At 50.2% G+C, this 14,779-nt stretch overlaps 2 long non-coding RNA genes across 4 annotated transcripts in view; one reads left to right on the plus strand and one right to left on the minus strand.

Annotated features, from left to right (window-relative positions):
• LOC117197077 (uncharacterized) overlaps positions 1-14,779 on the plus strand; it is a 177,432-nt gene that overhangs the window by 134,794 nt on the left and 27,859 nt on the right. The gene's annotated exons all lie outside the window — the stretch shown is intronic.
• LOC117197076 (uncharacterized) lies at positions 6,365-11,701 on the minus strand. Its single transcript, XR_004477560.2, has 3 exons — positions 10,801-11,701; positions 8,609-8,747; positions 6,365-7,906 (listed from the first exon to the last, which is right to left on the minus strand). It is a non-coding gene; the product is annotated as an uncharacterized LOC117197076 (long non-coding RNA).

Genomic DNA, 14,779 nt, shown 5'->3' on the forward strand with positions numbered 1-14,779 from the left:
GCTCTGGGCTCCATGCAGCTGCCCACTCTGCTCACGTGGTGAGCTCGTCCATGGAGAGGGGCATTGTCCCAGCGAGGGGATTGCTCCGTCCACTGACCAAGTGTAGGTGAAGCCCTTTCTAGACACCAAGAGCTGCTCTCCTCAGGGAATTAAAGGATGTCTTTTGCAAACGATTTTCCTTTCTTCTTCCTCATCTCCTCATTATGTTATTTACTTTAAACAATATGCACAACGTCTTTCTTAAAGAAGATGAAACCTAGAATCTAGGGATCTATTCTCAGCACAGTGGCTTTTCCGAGATCACTCCCGAGAGCTTAGCATCATCTTGACAGCCTTCGGCTCTCCTGAGATGAACACAAGGCCTGCCTGTGAGGGGTAGCTGCTCTTTGCCTCGGCAAGTCTGGGGCAGCTGGGTAGGGGTAGACCGAGGCTTCCCTGCTGCCGTGCAGCTGTTTGCAAACCGCCTCCCCAGGCCAGTGGCTCCTGCAGCTGGACCCGGTTGCATGCAATTCTGCAGCATTGCCTGTACTGCAGACAGATGCCAGGACTGGTGCATACTCCCTAATGCAAACACTAAAAGTAATGGGAGAAAGCATTCCCTTTGCACCCGGGTCGTGGTTTTGCAGTCGTGCTTGCTGACCCAGCATATCACGTTAGCTGCATCTTTTTTTTTAAAATTAATTAATTAATTAATTAATTTTTGGCTGAGTTGCGTCTTTGTTGCTGTGCGTGGGTTTTCTCTAGTTGCGGCGAGCGGGCTACTCTTCTTTGCGGTGCCCAGACTTCTCATTGTGGTGGCTTCTCTTGTTGCAGAGGACAGACTCTAGGCACACGGGCTTCAGTAGTTGCGGCGCACGGGCTTTGCTGCTACGCGGCATGTGGGATCTTCCCAGACCAGGGCTCGAACCCATGTCCCCTGCATTAGCAGGCGGATTCTTAACCACTGTGCCAACAGGGAAGCCCCGTTAGCTGCATCTTAATGAAAACATTTTTGGATGGGGATGCGTGTCACGGGTGCTTTTATTAAACTGATTTCAGCATATCATTGACCCTGGTCCTCGATGGGGCACAGGGCTTCCTCTGGGGGTGCAGAATGGCCACTTACTCCTCAAAGTGGCCTCGAGGGAGTTAACGTCAAGGAAGGTCACGTCTCACTCTTCCTGCTGCATCTCCTCCCTCCGATGGCTTTATTTATTTATTGCAGTACGCGGGCCTCTCACTGTTGTGGCCTCTCCCGTTGCGGAGCACAGGCTCCGGACGCTCAGGCCCAGCGGCCATGGCTCACGGGCCCAGCCGCTCCGCGGCATGTGGGATCTTCCCGGACCGGGGTACGAACCCGTGTCCCTTGCATCGGCAGGCGGACTCTCTACCGCTGCGCCACCAGGGAAGCCCTGCTGGCTTTATTTTTACTTGAAGAGACAGCACAGTGTTTTGCTGGAGGGTGAGTGCCTGAGAGAGTCATTTTCGGGGGGAGGAAGTGGGGATATTGGCACAAGGAAAACCTTATGTTCTAACGGCATTTGTTTGTCTAGGCTTTTCTCTGCTGTGGCTCAAACAGTTGGAAATTCGGATCTCCTTAGGAAGGTCGGCAGTTTGCTTTCATGGTACACAAATGGGTCCTAAAACCATCCGCCCCCCGGGCTAGTCTGGGTTGGAGGCCAAACCGAGCTATAAAAGCTCCTCTGTGCGGGGTGATAACTCCGAGATGCTGCAGCCCCCTTGGAAGGGTGCTGGTCCAACCCTGGCAAGTCATTACCATTCACTTTGCACGCCTCCCAGAAAGAAAACACCCTCAGACATCACCGAGTCGTTTCCAGGCCTCTGCTTTGCCGTCCTCCTGCCCCACCCGCCCCTACTGCTGAGTAGAGCAGCCGGGTTAGAGGAGCGGGCCACCCCTCACCCGTGTGCTCCCCAAGGAGGCTGGGGTGGGAAGAACTGGCCGGCCTTTCCTCTGTCATCCCTGCTGCCCTCACCCCCAGATCTCTCTTCTTGGCACTTAGCTCATTTCCCAACAGATTTCCAAAATAGAACTAAATTCAGATCATCAAAGAGCATTCAGGGCACATGCTAATCAGGCTGGGGCCCCAGACCCGCGCCTGACTCTGCTGGGCCCTCAGGGTGGCCCCTTGCCTGGCTCTGTGCCTCTCCCGCCCCCTGATCTGCGAGCCCTGGGAAAGCAGAATGCCTGGCCGTCCTTCTGCTTCGACACTCTGACCACGTTGCTCACAATCCTGGAGAGCCCAGACGGTCACGCAGCTCCTGCCAGGTCAGGACGCGCGGGGCGTATGGAAGAACTAGGACTTCGGTGTCCGCGAGAGGCGGTACAAGGTGAAGAAATAATGGGGTTCACAGCAAGGTTTAGAGTGGATTCATAAGTGACCGGTTTATGGGCTTTTCCAAGGGACCCAGGAAGTACTCGTATGTAAGCCTCTGCTCTGGGGCAGGGGACACGTGAAGCAGACGGGCTCCTTGCGTTCAAAGAGCTTCCAGTCTGGGAGGGAAACGAGATGTGCAACCAGGTGGCTGGCAGGTGAGAGACCTCCTCCCGCCCCCATGAGACAAGCCTTCCTGCTCTCCCTGCTTCCAGGCCTTTCTCAGCCCAGATGGACACAAAGGACCACAGATTAGACGCCATTGGTCTTGGAGAGTAATGAATATGTTTGCTAAACAATTCAGGGGGCTGTGAAGAGGTGAGGGATTGGGCATTACACAGACCAACACGGTGGAAACTTCTGGAAAAAGGCACCCCCTGACCCATCTGCCTCTCTGGCTCCTGGCCTCCTGAGATGGATGAAATCTCTCCTCTCTTATTGTCCTGTGTCCTGCTGCTTGGCTGTCTCATTCCTCTCTCCCCTTGGCCACCTCACACCACATCCCCCCTCCCCCCTCCGTCCCCTCCCCCATAATCCCCTTCCTCACTTACTTTCCCTGCTTCACTGCGTCGCTCCCTTCAATGGGCTCTTTTCAGTGGCTCTGTTGGCCCCTCTCAGCCTCTTCACAGGTTCTTTCCTACCACGTCCCCCATCAGCCAGGGGAGGCTTCAGGGGGGCACAGCAAGCAAGGGGGAGGGTCCTTGGTGACAGTGCTGAGTTCTACCTGGGCTCCAAGCTCCTGGATAACAGCAAAGCTTAATCCTCCCAAGCTCTGTGACTGAGCTCTCCCACCTTGTGTGTTCTGGGGAATGACTTACTGCGGAGACCACTCTCTCCCTCCAGACTTAGATAAGACCCACTGCTATGGGTTGAATGCGTCCCCCACAAATTCATGTGTTAAGTCCTAATGCCCAGCACCTCAGAATGTGACTGTATTCGGAGATGGGCCTTTAAAGAGGTGATTAAGTTAAAATGTGGTCATGGGGGGTGGGGCCTAAGCCAATGATTGGTGACCTTGTAAGGAGAAGATGTCAGGACACAGACACACACAAAAGGGAGACCACCTGAAGACACAGGGAGGAAGTGGCATCCACAAGGCAAGGAGAGAGGCCTCGGAAGAAACCAGCCCTGCCAGTACTTCTAGCCTGTAGAACTGTGAGAATATAAATTTCTGTGGTTTAAGCTCCCTAGTCCATGCTATTTGTTACAGCAACCTCTGCTGACTGATACACCCACTCATTCTTGTGACCCCATGAGACCCCGTGTTCACCTGTGACAAGGCCTGACACAGACCCTCCAAATTCCCATCTTTGTTTCATAAGTGATTAGCTGAACTATTTGCCCCTCAAAACTAGCTAGACACAGGGAGAGACATCTCTTGTTCAGCTGACAGACTCCCTTGATTATAAAAAACATCCCAACTGTGAAATCACCCAGCTGTGACTTGTCCTCTCCTCCCTCTGAAAGTCTAGACACACCCATAGCGGAGACACCCTGGTCTTCAGAGCTGGGATTCTCTCCCGACTGCAATAGCCTGAGTGCAGTCAATGCCTTTACCTCTTTGTTTTTCATTTTTTCACAGTAGAAACTGTTATTAATTGAGCATTTGCTATGGGTAAGGCACCATTCTAAGGACTATACATATAGTATTTCATTTAATCCTCACAGTAATCCTAGGAGCTGTGCATGTTTCCCCCTATTTTTTTGAAGAGGAAAAGCAGAGTAACTTCTCACGTCCCATGAGAGGACACGGCAGATTTGGGATTTCACAGGCAGGGTTCTTTCTCTATATTCTGTGCTATGGCTATGAAGTCTCCCACGTTAACCATTAATACATTCGTTCTTGCTATACTAATAATAGAGATGGAAAGTGCTCTGGAAGGCCAGGAATTAAGAGGTTGGGGAAAGCTTATGAGAAGGTGGCATTAGAGGGGTGTACTGGAGGCTGGAAAAGGCTTTGTTGAGTAGAGATGAGGAAGGATGTTACAGGTTAAGAACAGGCTCTGTGTCCTTCGATTAGAATTGGGCTCTGGACTCAGGAGAGCTTTTTGGGACCAAGATGCAGACTTAGGAACCATGTGCATGGAAGCAATGAGGGATGTTGAGAGAGCCTTTCAGAGCAGCAGGAGGATTGATGCGTTAGTGAGAAAAGGCAAAAAGGCATAGACTACTTTTTCAGGAAGTGTGATAGTAAAGGAATAGAGAAAAATATGAAAATAATTGAGGGGCCAGCAGGCAGGGTCAAGCAAGTGCCTGAAAATGCATGTAACTGTGGCTTCCCTAATGCCTAGAAATACTGGGCTAAGCATAACCTTATCTGGTCCTTCCCCAAACCCCGTGAGGCGGGTATCATAACCACCTCTGTATTACCGATGAGGAAACTGAAGCTCAGAAAGGAACTTGCAGGATACAGAGCAACTGGAATGCTCATTCATGCGTGGCTGGTGGGAATACGGATGGGCACCACCGTCTCTGAAAACAGTTTGGCATTTTTTACCAAGTTAAACATACACTTACCATAAGACCTAGCATTTGCTCTCTGAGTCATTCATTCTCTTCAAAAGAAATGAAAACATGTCCACGTAGAGACTTAACCACTAGTCTTCACAGCAGTATTACTCACAGCAGCCCCCAAATGGGCACAGCCCAGCTATCCATCCATAGGTGAATGGATAAACACGTTGGGGTATCCGTACAATGAGTCACTACTTTGCAATTAAAAGACCCCAACTACTAAGATGTGCGCTCACCACGGCTGGATTGAATAACGCATTATGCTGAGAGAACGTAGCCACACACAAAACGAGTACAAACAGCGTATGACGTGATTTTGTTTATATCAAACTCTTGAAAAGACAAGTGACAGAAAGCAGGTCCGTCGTTGCCTGGGGCTGAGCACGAAGAGGATGGTCTGGGAAGGGGCCTCACGGGAGCGCTTCTGAGTGATTGAAATGCTTTTACCTTGACCGTGATGGTAGCTACACAGGTGTACATTTGTCACATAGGAATATTTTATTGCATGCAAATTATACAGGTCATAAAAATTTAGAAACGAAAAAGAAAGAGTCACATGTACTGACATGGAATACCTTAAAAATAGGTCACAGAAAAATAAGCCTAGAATTACATTAAAAATAATACAATTTTAACTACATCCCCATCTATGTAAATGCATGGTGAAGGATCCAGAAAAAAAATGCAGCGAAGTGATAACCGGATGTCACCCAAGGGGAAAGGAGTGAGATGGAGGGGGACTTTCCTCTTACAGTTAGTATATGTTCCTTCTGTATCGTTTGGCTTTTATAATCAGTATGCATGTATTGTTTGTATACTGGTTTTTTAAAAAAGGTGAAAAAAGAAACACACGCAGAAAAACTCATGTCCCAGTTCCCATGAGTCTGATCCCAGTTCCGACTCCAAAGCTGGAAGCTAAGAGCCGCTAGGCGTGGGGCTCCGCCATGAAGGACCGCGGTTGCCTGCCCATCAACTCCAGGAGCAGGACGCCAGGCAGAAGGGGCAGGGGTGCTCCTCGCACGCTTATGTGGAAACACAAAGCATGTGGAGGAATGCCTCGGACTCTCCCAGTGTCCCGTATAATTTGGCTACAAAGCCAAGATAATTGTGAGCAATTTTTTTTTTGTTGTTGGTAAGTGTTCTCTAGGGACAACCAAATAATCTAGTTTCCTCTTGATCAGTGGCTCTTAACTGGGGGCAACTCTGCCCCTCAGGGGACATCTGGCAGTTCTGGAGGTACTTTTGGTTGTCGCAACCTGAGGGGCAGAGGTGCCACCGGCGCCTAGCAGGCAGAGGCCAGGGACACTGCTACACACCTACCAAGATAGGACAGCCCCACGGCAAAGGGTTATCCTGCGGGAAGTGTCGGCACTGCCCAGGCTGGGAGGCCCTGATGCAGACAGCACTGCTTCTATGATACTCTCCAATCTGATTCAAGAAATAAAAAGAAATCACCCAGTCTGCTTTAGTGATGGAAGCTGATGCTTATAGAAGTGTTCTGTCTTTAAATATTACGAGCTGTAGTATGGAAATAGAAACAACAGAACAGTCTTCTTGTTTCTGGACAAAAGTTGGTCTTGGACAAATACATGCTGTTGGGAGAGAACTTGGCCAGGAGCACGGTGCCCGGGGTCCTTGCTCTGTAGCACTGCCATGTGTCTTTGGGAGTTCTGCTCTCCTCGGGGTGGAAATAAGTGTCTTCAGCTCTTTTCTGGCTCCAACAGTTTTTATTCTCTAACCAGTCCATGCATGAGTCAGTGTGGAGAGTTGCTAAAGCACAACAGGAAGAAGGAAGAAGAAGCCCGTGGTGCTCTGCCCTTCCACACCCAACTGTGCTCCCCGCGTGCCCGGCTTCCTGTCCCTACACGGGCTTGAGAAGCAGCTGTTGAGAAAGGAGGGGGTGGAGAGGCAGGAAGGCTGGCCAGGGGGAGGTCCCCAAAGGCTGGCCAGGGCACTGTCCCAACTCGGGGCAGAGGGACCTCTGTGAGACTTGCTTCCACACTGGGGTCCAGGGAGCTGTGACATGCCAGTTATTCTCAAGAAAGAAATGATGACTGGCCCTGACATTTTGATGCCACTCTTTGAGAAGACATTATACTCTATTCTGGGACGAATTATCGCTCACTTTCCGTAGTTCTTATTAGTCTCAACTCCAGAAGCTGATTTTTTTTCTTTGCTATTCATGCAAGAGGTTTGACTTGTTTGTTTTGTTTGTTGAAACAACTGAGAATAGGTGATTCTAAAAATATACCTAGTGGACACATTTTATAGGTCATCTATACACATGGTAAGACATTTAAATATGAAAAAGGGTATACAGTGAAAAATAAGTCTTCTTCCCAGCTCCGGGGTAGATGTTCCTTGTTTTCGTCTCAAAATGGTCCCGGGGGAACTGAAGAAGTTGGAGAATTGCTGCTTTAGAGGAGAGAACATCAAACTGAGGGGGCTCTTTCTTGTGACATCTTAGGAAAGGAGGCCGGAGGGGCCAGAGTCCAGGAAGATGACACTCAGTTCTGGACAGACATCCACAGCGAGATAGACCACTGCACACAGCTTAGGTGGTTGCCCTGCTGCTCTGTTGATAGAGGAAAAGGAGAAAAAGTCAAGGGATAGGAACAAAGCAAGAAACTGAGGCTTTCGGAGTTACAGGCTGGAGTTCTACTGGTTTTCTTCCAGAACAGTCCGCACTAGTGTATTAGCCAACCACTTCTGTTTTTCCTTCTATGTCATCATTTTCAGAGTAAGTGCTTGGCTAATACAGGGAAGTAACACAAGTTAGAAAGAATAGGATAGGGTTTCTTCATCTTCTGTGTTTTCTTAGAACTCTGTTGTCTTCTTTCTGTGTTTAGCGTGGCCTTTAGGGGCCATTGGTGCCCCCAGTTACTCAGTGCCGGTGTATCACGCTTGAATCTCACTGGATTCCCGGGCGTGTGGGTACCCTGGGGTTCTGTGCTCCTGGCATCAGGATCGTATGAATGGGGCAGCAGGGAAGGGTGGGCACCACGTTGCATACACCTCCTCTGCTCACGTGCATGTTTCATTGCTCCTAAGGAGCAATGAAAAACACAAGTTCAAAGATAAAATTATTAGAAATTTCAAGCTGGCAACGGCAAAGCATTAAACGAAGCTTGGGACCCTTGTGAGCACAGGGCCCTGTGAACCTGCACAGATGGACGACCTGTGAAGTCGCCCTGCTGGTCTAGATGTGAAACCAGGACTTCTAAGGGCTCTGGAGACCAAGAGACAAGATGCCTAGGGCCAACCCCAGTGCCCTGAGGATGGGAGAGCCAAGAGCTGGAAGGAACTTGGGTTCCTGATGACATCATTGAACCACTGGTTTTAATCCCCTGGGAACTTACTGGACTTCTTATCACCTGAGATAAAAACAGCCTTGTTTTTAAAGCTGGTTGGAGCTGAGTGTTCTGTTTCTTGCAGTCAAAAGCGTTCTAACGTATGTAGTGGGACATTCTGTCCTTAGTGGGTAAGCGCCATCCTGTTTTGCTTCCTTTTTCCTCCCTGGCTGTGTGTCTCTGCTCCCTGCTGCTGACAAAGGTGGACACATAAAACTAGGGGCCACCTAGTCCATCCAGATAAGACTTTGGAACTTAGAAGACTGAAGCGACCCAGCTGGCAACCAGGCCCTGCTGTCAGATTTTGGATGGAATGCCGTCCCACACCGTCCCCAGCCAAGACACCTGCCATCCTGAAGATGCTGTATTTACCTGCACTGCCCTCTTCAGGCCAATGGATGACCTTGTAAGAGTCACCTGTGACCTGAACAAGCCTGGTCCAGTCACACCCAGGGTTAAATCAACTCAGGGAGTCTCGCTGCCTCTCTGTGTTCGTTCCTCAGGCTTCCAACTTCAGGGCCATTCAATTTAGGAGTTTAAAAAAAAATAATAGTAAAAAATTAGTAAACCTGAGACCCCCAGGAAGTGACCCCAGAAAACATTAGCTAAGCAGCAGAGCTATAGAAAATCCTTGTCGATACGTAGACAATTCTACCGGCCTGCAAATGTTTCCACATCCTTCCTGGACTTGAGAAGTGCCCAAAATTGCCTCTGGTAATTGTACAGACTCTGGTCTCACAGACTCAAAGCCATCTCCCTTGTAATGAACACAAGTCGCTGGAGACCGCTAACAGGGACAGTTGGGCAATCTTGTTATCAGCATTCTCAAGTGCCTGCAATCCTTACAATCACGGAAGTTTATGGTTGGAAAAGTCCCACAGAGTTTAAGCCCTACCTGATGATCCAGCCCCCCCGTGGAGGTAACTGAGACACAGGTGTGATCTGCTCAAGGTCAGCAGTTGATGCCTACCTGGGATGAGGTGTTTTGATCTCCTCCCCGCCCCCTCCACTCCCTTACCGCTCATGCTAATTTATTACAGGTCCTGTCTCTACAGCCTACATTCTCTTCAGTATAAGATTACACTTTTTTCCCTATGACTTCCCCCTCTTCTCCCTCCTCCCCCAAAGCTGCTGAGTGTACAGCTGAGATCAGTTAACCAGGAACTTCCTGCCAAGTGGGTTCTGCCCAGGTGGCAGATCTGCAGAGCTGGGTCCGAGGGGAATCTTGTCTGTATTCTTTCTGCTATGTGTTTCACATCATCCTTGAGCTAATTTTGTCAGGCTCAGAAATGTGCCCAAGTGACTCTGTGAATACTTCGAATAGCAGAATGTTGAATTTAGAATGTAGTCTTGCAGTTCTCTAACTATGCTCCAGGGAACCCCAGGGGGTTCCTTAAGGGGTGCCTTCTGTGAGCAGGTGGGGTGCGGAGCTGAGCAGACCTTCTTCCCCTCCCCTGAGTCATTTTATTCAACTGGGGAAGATTTCTCAAGAAGAAAGGTTTCGGTGCTACAAAATGGCTTATCACAATGGATCCGGTCCATCTGGAATAAGATGAGATGACTGGATCTGGACAGCCGTTTTGGATCATGAGACAGAAGCCATCTGTGGAGGGTGATGAAGCCACAAAATAAGACAAACTCAAGCCCCACTGGTCATGGGCTGCCTAGGTTCATGGGAGAGAGAGCTCAGTTTCTAACTAAATATGGGGAAGTGGAGGCTTGGCAGGAGGGTAGAGGAACTGTGATCTCTCCATGCACAGGTGCACCACCCACTAGTGACAGAGCAGGGCTGGACAGCTGGTCTGAAGACTTGCCCTCAGGAGTCACCTCGTGGAGAGGACTCAGCGCCTCTAAGCCGTGTGTGTGGCTTGGCTGAAGGTGCAGCTGCTGGAACCAGCTCTGTGGTGGCTGCTTATCTGGGAAAGGAGGGGCACAAAATCAACACGGACCGATGACTACTGGGTGACAGACACTGAAAACCTATCCATGCCCTGGCTCTGAGCAGATGCCCCCAGCACCTCTCCTGTGGCAGCCCCTTGGGACAGACACTGCCCTGCCTGCCTTTTCTCTGAGCCTCAGGGCAGCAGCAGGAGAAGCTGCAGCCTGTCTCCGAGGTGCAGGCCCTGAGAAGGTAGGTGACTCAGGGCAATGCAGCTGGTAAGGGGCAGGGCCAGGTCCAAGCCATCTCCTGGTCCCCAGCGTGCTGTGCTGGGCTATACCATATCCCAAGACAATTCTTATTTTGTTTAAAGCCTCAGGAAGCCAGCAGCTGCCAGTAGCACATGAGCCTTCCAACGACTTGAAACTCAGTAACATAATAGAATAGAATAGAATAAAAAGAATAGAATAAAATAAAGTAAAATAGAATAGAATAGAATAAAATAAAATAGAATAAAATAAAGTAAAATAGAATAAAAAATGGAATAGAATAGAATAGAATAAAATAGAACAGAATAGAATAGAATAAAATAGAATAGAATAGAATAAAATAGGACAGAATAGAACAGAATAGAAGAGAATAAAATAGAATAGAATAGAATAGAATAACTTGAATTTCCCCTTACCCATCTAGAGAGTGGCAGGCCTCCCTCCATGCCCGTTCTCGCGGGGACACCGCCATCATAAAGTGGAGTCCTGAGCTGCCTCCCTATCCAGAGTCTTCCGTGAGTCACCACATGCAGCCCAGCCCGGCTGGAAAACATTGCTCATCCCGCCTAAGCTTTGGGCGGGTCTGGGAGCAGCCGCCGCCTCGGGGACCCGCGGGGCCTGTGAACGAGTGACGGGGCGATCACAGTCGTGTGCCGTGCAGGTCACGAAGTGTGCATGAGGCGCCAGACCTCCGTGGTGCAAGAAGTTTCCAAGTGTCTTTCAGTAAATGGTGGGTCTCAACAGCCTGCCAGCAGCTCTGGGAGACATTTCAGCCCAGTTCGTTTGCCCAGTTTGAGGCTTCTTCCTGCTGGACCCTGTCCAGCCTCTTGATCATCTAAATGTTCTCTGCAGAGACTGGGGGTCATTTTGAATAAGTGGGACTGATGTGCGTGCCGGGAGGGGAGAGGTGATGGGGAGAAGAATGGGAAGGAAAGCACGGGGGTCTGTGCTAACCCTCCTGGGACGTGTGACGCTGTCAGCCCTCTGAACACTGGCCTTTTCAGCGCTCATACTCGTCGTCTTTGTTCCCCGCTTTTAGGGGATGTGGTTAAAAGTCGGTGGTAGTGATGGGCCTGGCGGTGGGGTCTGAATATCAAGGCTTGAACTCGAGGTTTGCTTTGCCAGCTCTAGAGGAAAACACGCTGTCCCTCAATTTAAAAATTAAACCATAAATCTTTATGAAGACATTCAAACTGAAATGGTAAACTGAATGAATTATTCCAAGTGAGCACAAAAATGTATGAAGAAATTCAAGCCACAGCCTCCTTTGGCATCTTTCTCATTAATTTTTAACTAGTTATTAACTTACGATCATATTCTCTCTCACTGGAAAGAGATACTTTTTGACATTACTCCTAAAGAACCCGCATCTCTGAGGCAGCTCAATTTGAATATTCCATTTAGTTATTTGCAAACTAAGCAAAGGACAGGGCAATTCTCAGCAAAGTATCTCTGGGCAGATCGATGCCAAGGATGAGGCCTGGGGAGGGCCTTGGTGGCCCTGGCCCCTCGGTGGCTGGAATGGCTGCGGTTGGGTCAGCAGAAGTGGCCGCTGCCTGCCCCACCCTGAGCCCTTCTCACGTGGGTGAACACCTGGCAGTGCATCCCTGCTGCCCCCACCCCCGGGCTGGGCTCTGCAACAACGGGGTACATCCCTGGGGCGCGGGGCTCCCGTCTTCCGGGCTTTGGGAGCTGCGTGGAGTTGTGGGAGCAGCATAGTGAAAACAACGCTCTCTGCTGCCACGCTGCTTTCTGACCTGGAGGGCGCCCTGCCTGCCTGTGCCCAGTGTGGGATTCGGGATGGAGTCCTGATGAGGAGAGGCACGCTGTCCACCCCAAGGGACAGGTGTTACTTGGTAGCGCGGGTTTTCAGGGAGCCCCTCGGAGCCCCTCGCTGCTTGTGATGGCGGTGAACACAAGCACTGGGTCAGCAAACCACCAGGACCGCGCCCTGAGTCTGTGTCACACACGGGAGGTTTGCCTTTGTTTTTGAAGAGGGGACGTCTCTAGTCTCAACTATGTGCTTCTTTGCCTCCCCCCACCCCTCACTGATTTCCTTCTCTCCGGGGTCACAGGACACTCAGGAGCTGGGGAAGGGGTCAGGCTGGACCTCTTGGGACAATATTCCTCACCACCCTCTTAGGGGCTTGGAGAATCGGTGGCAACCAGTGAAGTTTTCAGGGTTTAGTAACCAGTCAGGGTCCTGAGCTCTGGGCACAGCTTTCTTTAGCTCTTTAAGGTTGGGATTAGAGGCGCCTGGAAGCTCGTGCAGGAGAGAAATGAACTATCCCTGCTCGGTTGTGGACGGCCGCCAAATGGACAGCTTTGAAACACTCAGCCAACAGCCTAGAGGGTCCCGTGGAACAGCCTTGGAACAACTTTCGGAGAAGAACGATATCTTCCCCAACGGCTCAGCATCTGCCTGGGTGGCAGCCAGAGCCCGTGAGCACCGCAGCGCTGGGGTGCCTGGGGTGAGGCTGGTGGCCATAGCAACGGGACAGAGCGACCAGGTCCCTGGGATTGAGAACAGCGGATAAGATGCGGTCAGGCAGGGGAGGTGCAGGGTGGAGAGGGGAAGGTGGGCTCGCCTAGAGGGTGGAGCCGCCTTCCTGCTGTGGATGAAGCCCTGCGTGAGTCCATCACAGGCTCCAAGAAGCAGGTGCAGTTCAGTGGGGAGCTTGTTAGACGCCCAGGCTATAATCGACCCGTTGGCTCCATCAAACAGTAAATTAGCAGCCGCAGTACTGGCTGTGCGCCACCAACCTACTGTGGGCTGACCCTTATCGAAATATTTACGTGGACGATGCTCTCCCAGGACCACGATAAGAGAGTGCGTGGTATTTCCCCCCACCGATTTTCCCGTAAGTCTCATCCTCACGCCGCTGGGCAGGAGAAGGCACGGAACCCACCCCACGGGGAGAGATGGGTGGTGTGTGGGAAGCCTGCCGCTGGAGCTCTGGGCCCCGTGCAAAGCTGTGAGTTCCAATCCCAGCAACGCCACGACCCATCACGTGACCTCTCTGTGCCTCGGTTTCCGCACCCATAAAATCGGGGTGGTGAGATGGTCAGAGTCTCTCCAGTTCTGAATTTCCGTGTGTCTGTGGACTGAGGAGTAAAAGGTTACGAGGCACTTTTATTGGTTATGTCGTCTTCATTTTTCTCCCTCCATTTCCTTGAAGCCATCAGCCGGAGTCGAGGACAAGCTTTACAAATGGACAGGTTTCTTTTTCTGCCCTCCCTCCTCCGCCCACCCTTCTCTCCCTCTTTCCTTCACTCCTTTCCTTCCTTTTTTTAAAATTTAATTTTTATCTTATTTTATACTAGAGTCTAGTTGATTTACAATGCTGTGTTAGTTTTAGGTGTACAACAAAGGGATTCAGTTATACATCTACATGCATCCATTCTTTCCTGCCTTTCGTCCTTTTTTATAATTTAATTTTTATTTTATTTTGTATTAGAGTAGAGTTGATTTACAATGTTGTGTTAGTTTCAGGTGTACAGCAAAGGGATTCAGTTACACACACATATATATATCCATTCCTTCCTGCCTTTCTTCCTAACTCTTGCATGTGTCATTTGGCTACGGTCGGCAATTGTGAAAAGTCATTTATTTTTGTCAGTCTTATCTCCTCACCTGCAAGATGACCCCAACTCTCCTTGAGGTCTAGATCCCCTGGCTCACCCGCCACCCACCCCGTCCACCTTCCCGCTGCAGGTCACCCATCTGAATTCCGAGCTGCCGGCCCCACGTCTTCTTTTGTCCCAGCCCTGGCATTGCAGCATCTGAAATTGTTTATCTGCTGCAGTCATTCTCAAACCCAGGAAATTTTTAAAAATCAGTGCCTGGAAATTAGGATGCAGTTGATCTTCACTGGCATTTTTAATGCTCCAATGTCTGTCGTTATTGTGTAGATTCCTCAGCAGCGCTTGCACGTCACCAAACCACAGAGGGGCGCGGACCCCGGGTGCGGAGCCGGAAGCAGCCAGGAGAAAGGCCTTGGAAGTCTTTTTTAAAAAATCTTACTATTTCATGTGAGTTAATGGAAAGTGTTTGTTACAATAGAAAAATAACTTCCTCCCCAAGTATCTGTGTAAAGTGGCTGCCTCAGGAAGATGTCCTGGGACTGATGGGTGACCTGGGAACATGGCTCTTGGCCCCAAGCAGTGCTGCCTGGACTCCAGCTCCCCTGTCCGACCCTGAAACCCCACCTCCTGCTCAGACGCTCCTGTTTTCCTCACCCTCACTCACTTCCAATCTTGACCTTTCCCCTCCACTTTTCCTCTCTCACCGTCTTTCAGCTCTCTCCTGCCTTCACTCTCAGTCTCTGCTAAGTGTGGGTCCAAGGTCAAGCGTTGCAACTGTGCTCACAGTCACCCCCCCAAGCCTTCCCACCA

Source organism: Orcinus orca, chromosome 10, assembly GCF_937001465.1.
Source record: "Orcinus orca chromosome 10, mOrcOrc1.1, whole genome shotgun sequence".
NCBI lineage: Eukaryota > Metazoa > Chordata > Mammalia > Artiodactyla > Delphinidae > Orcinus > Orcinus orca.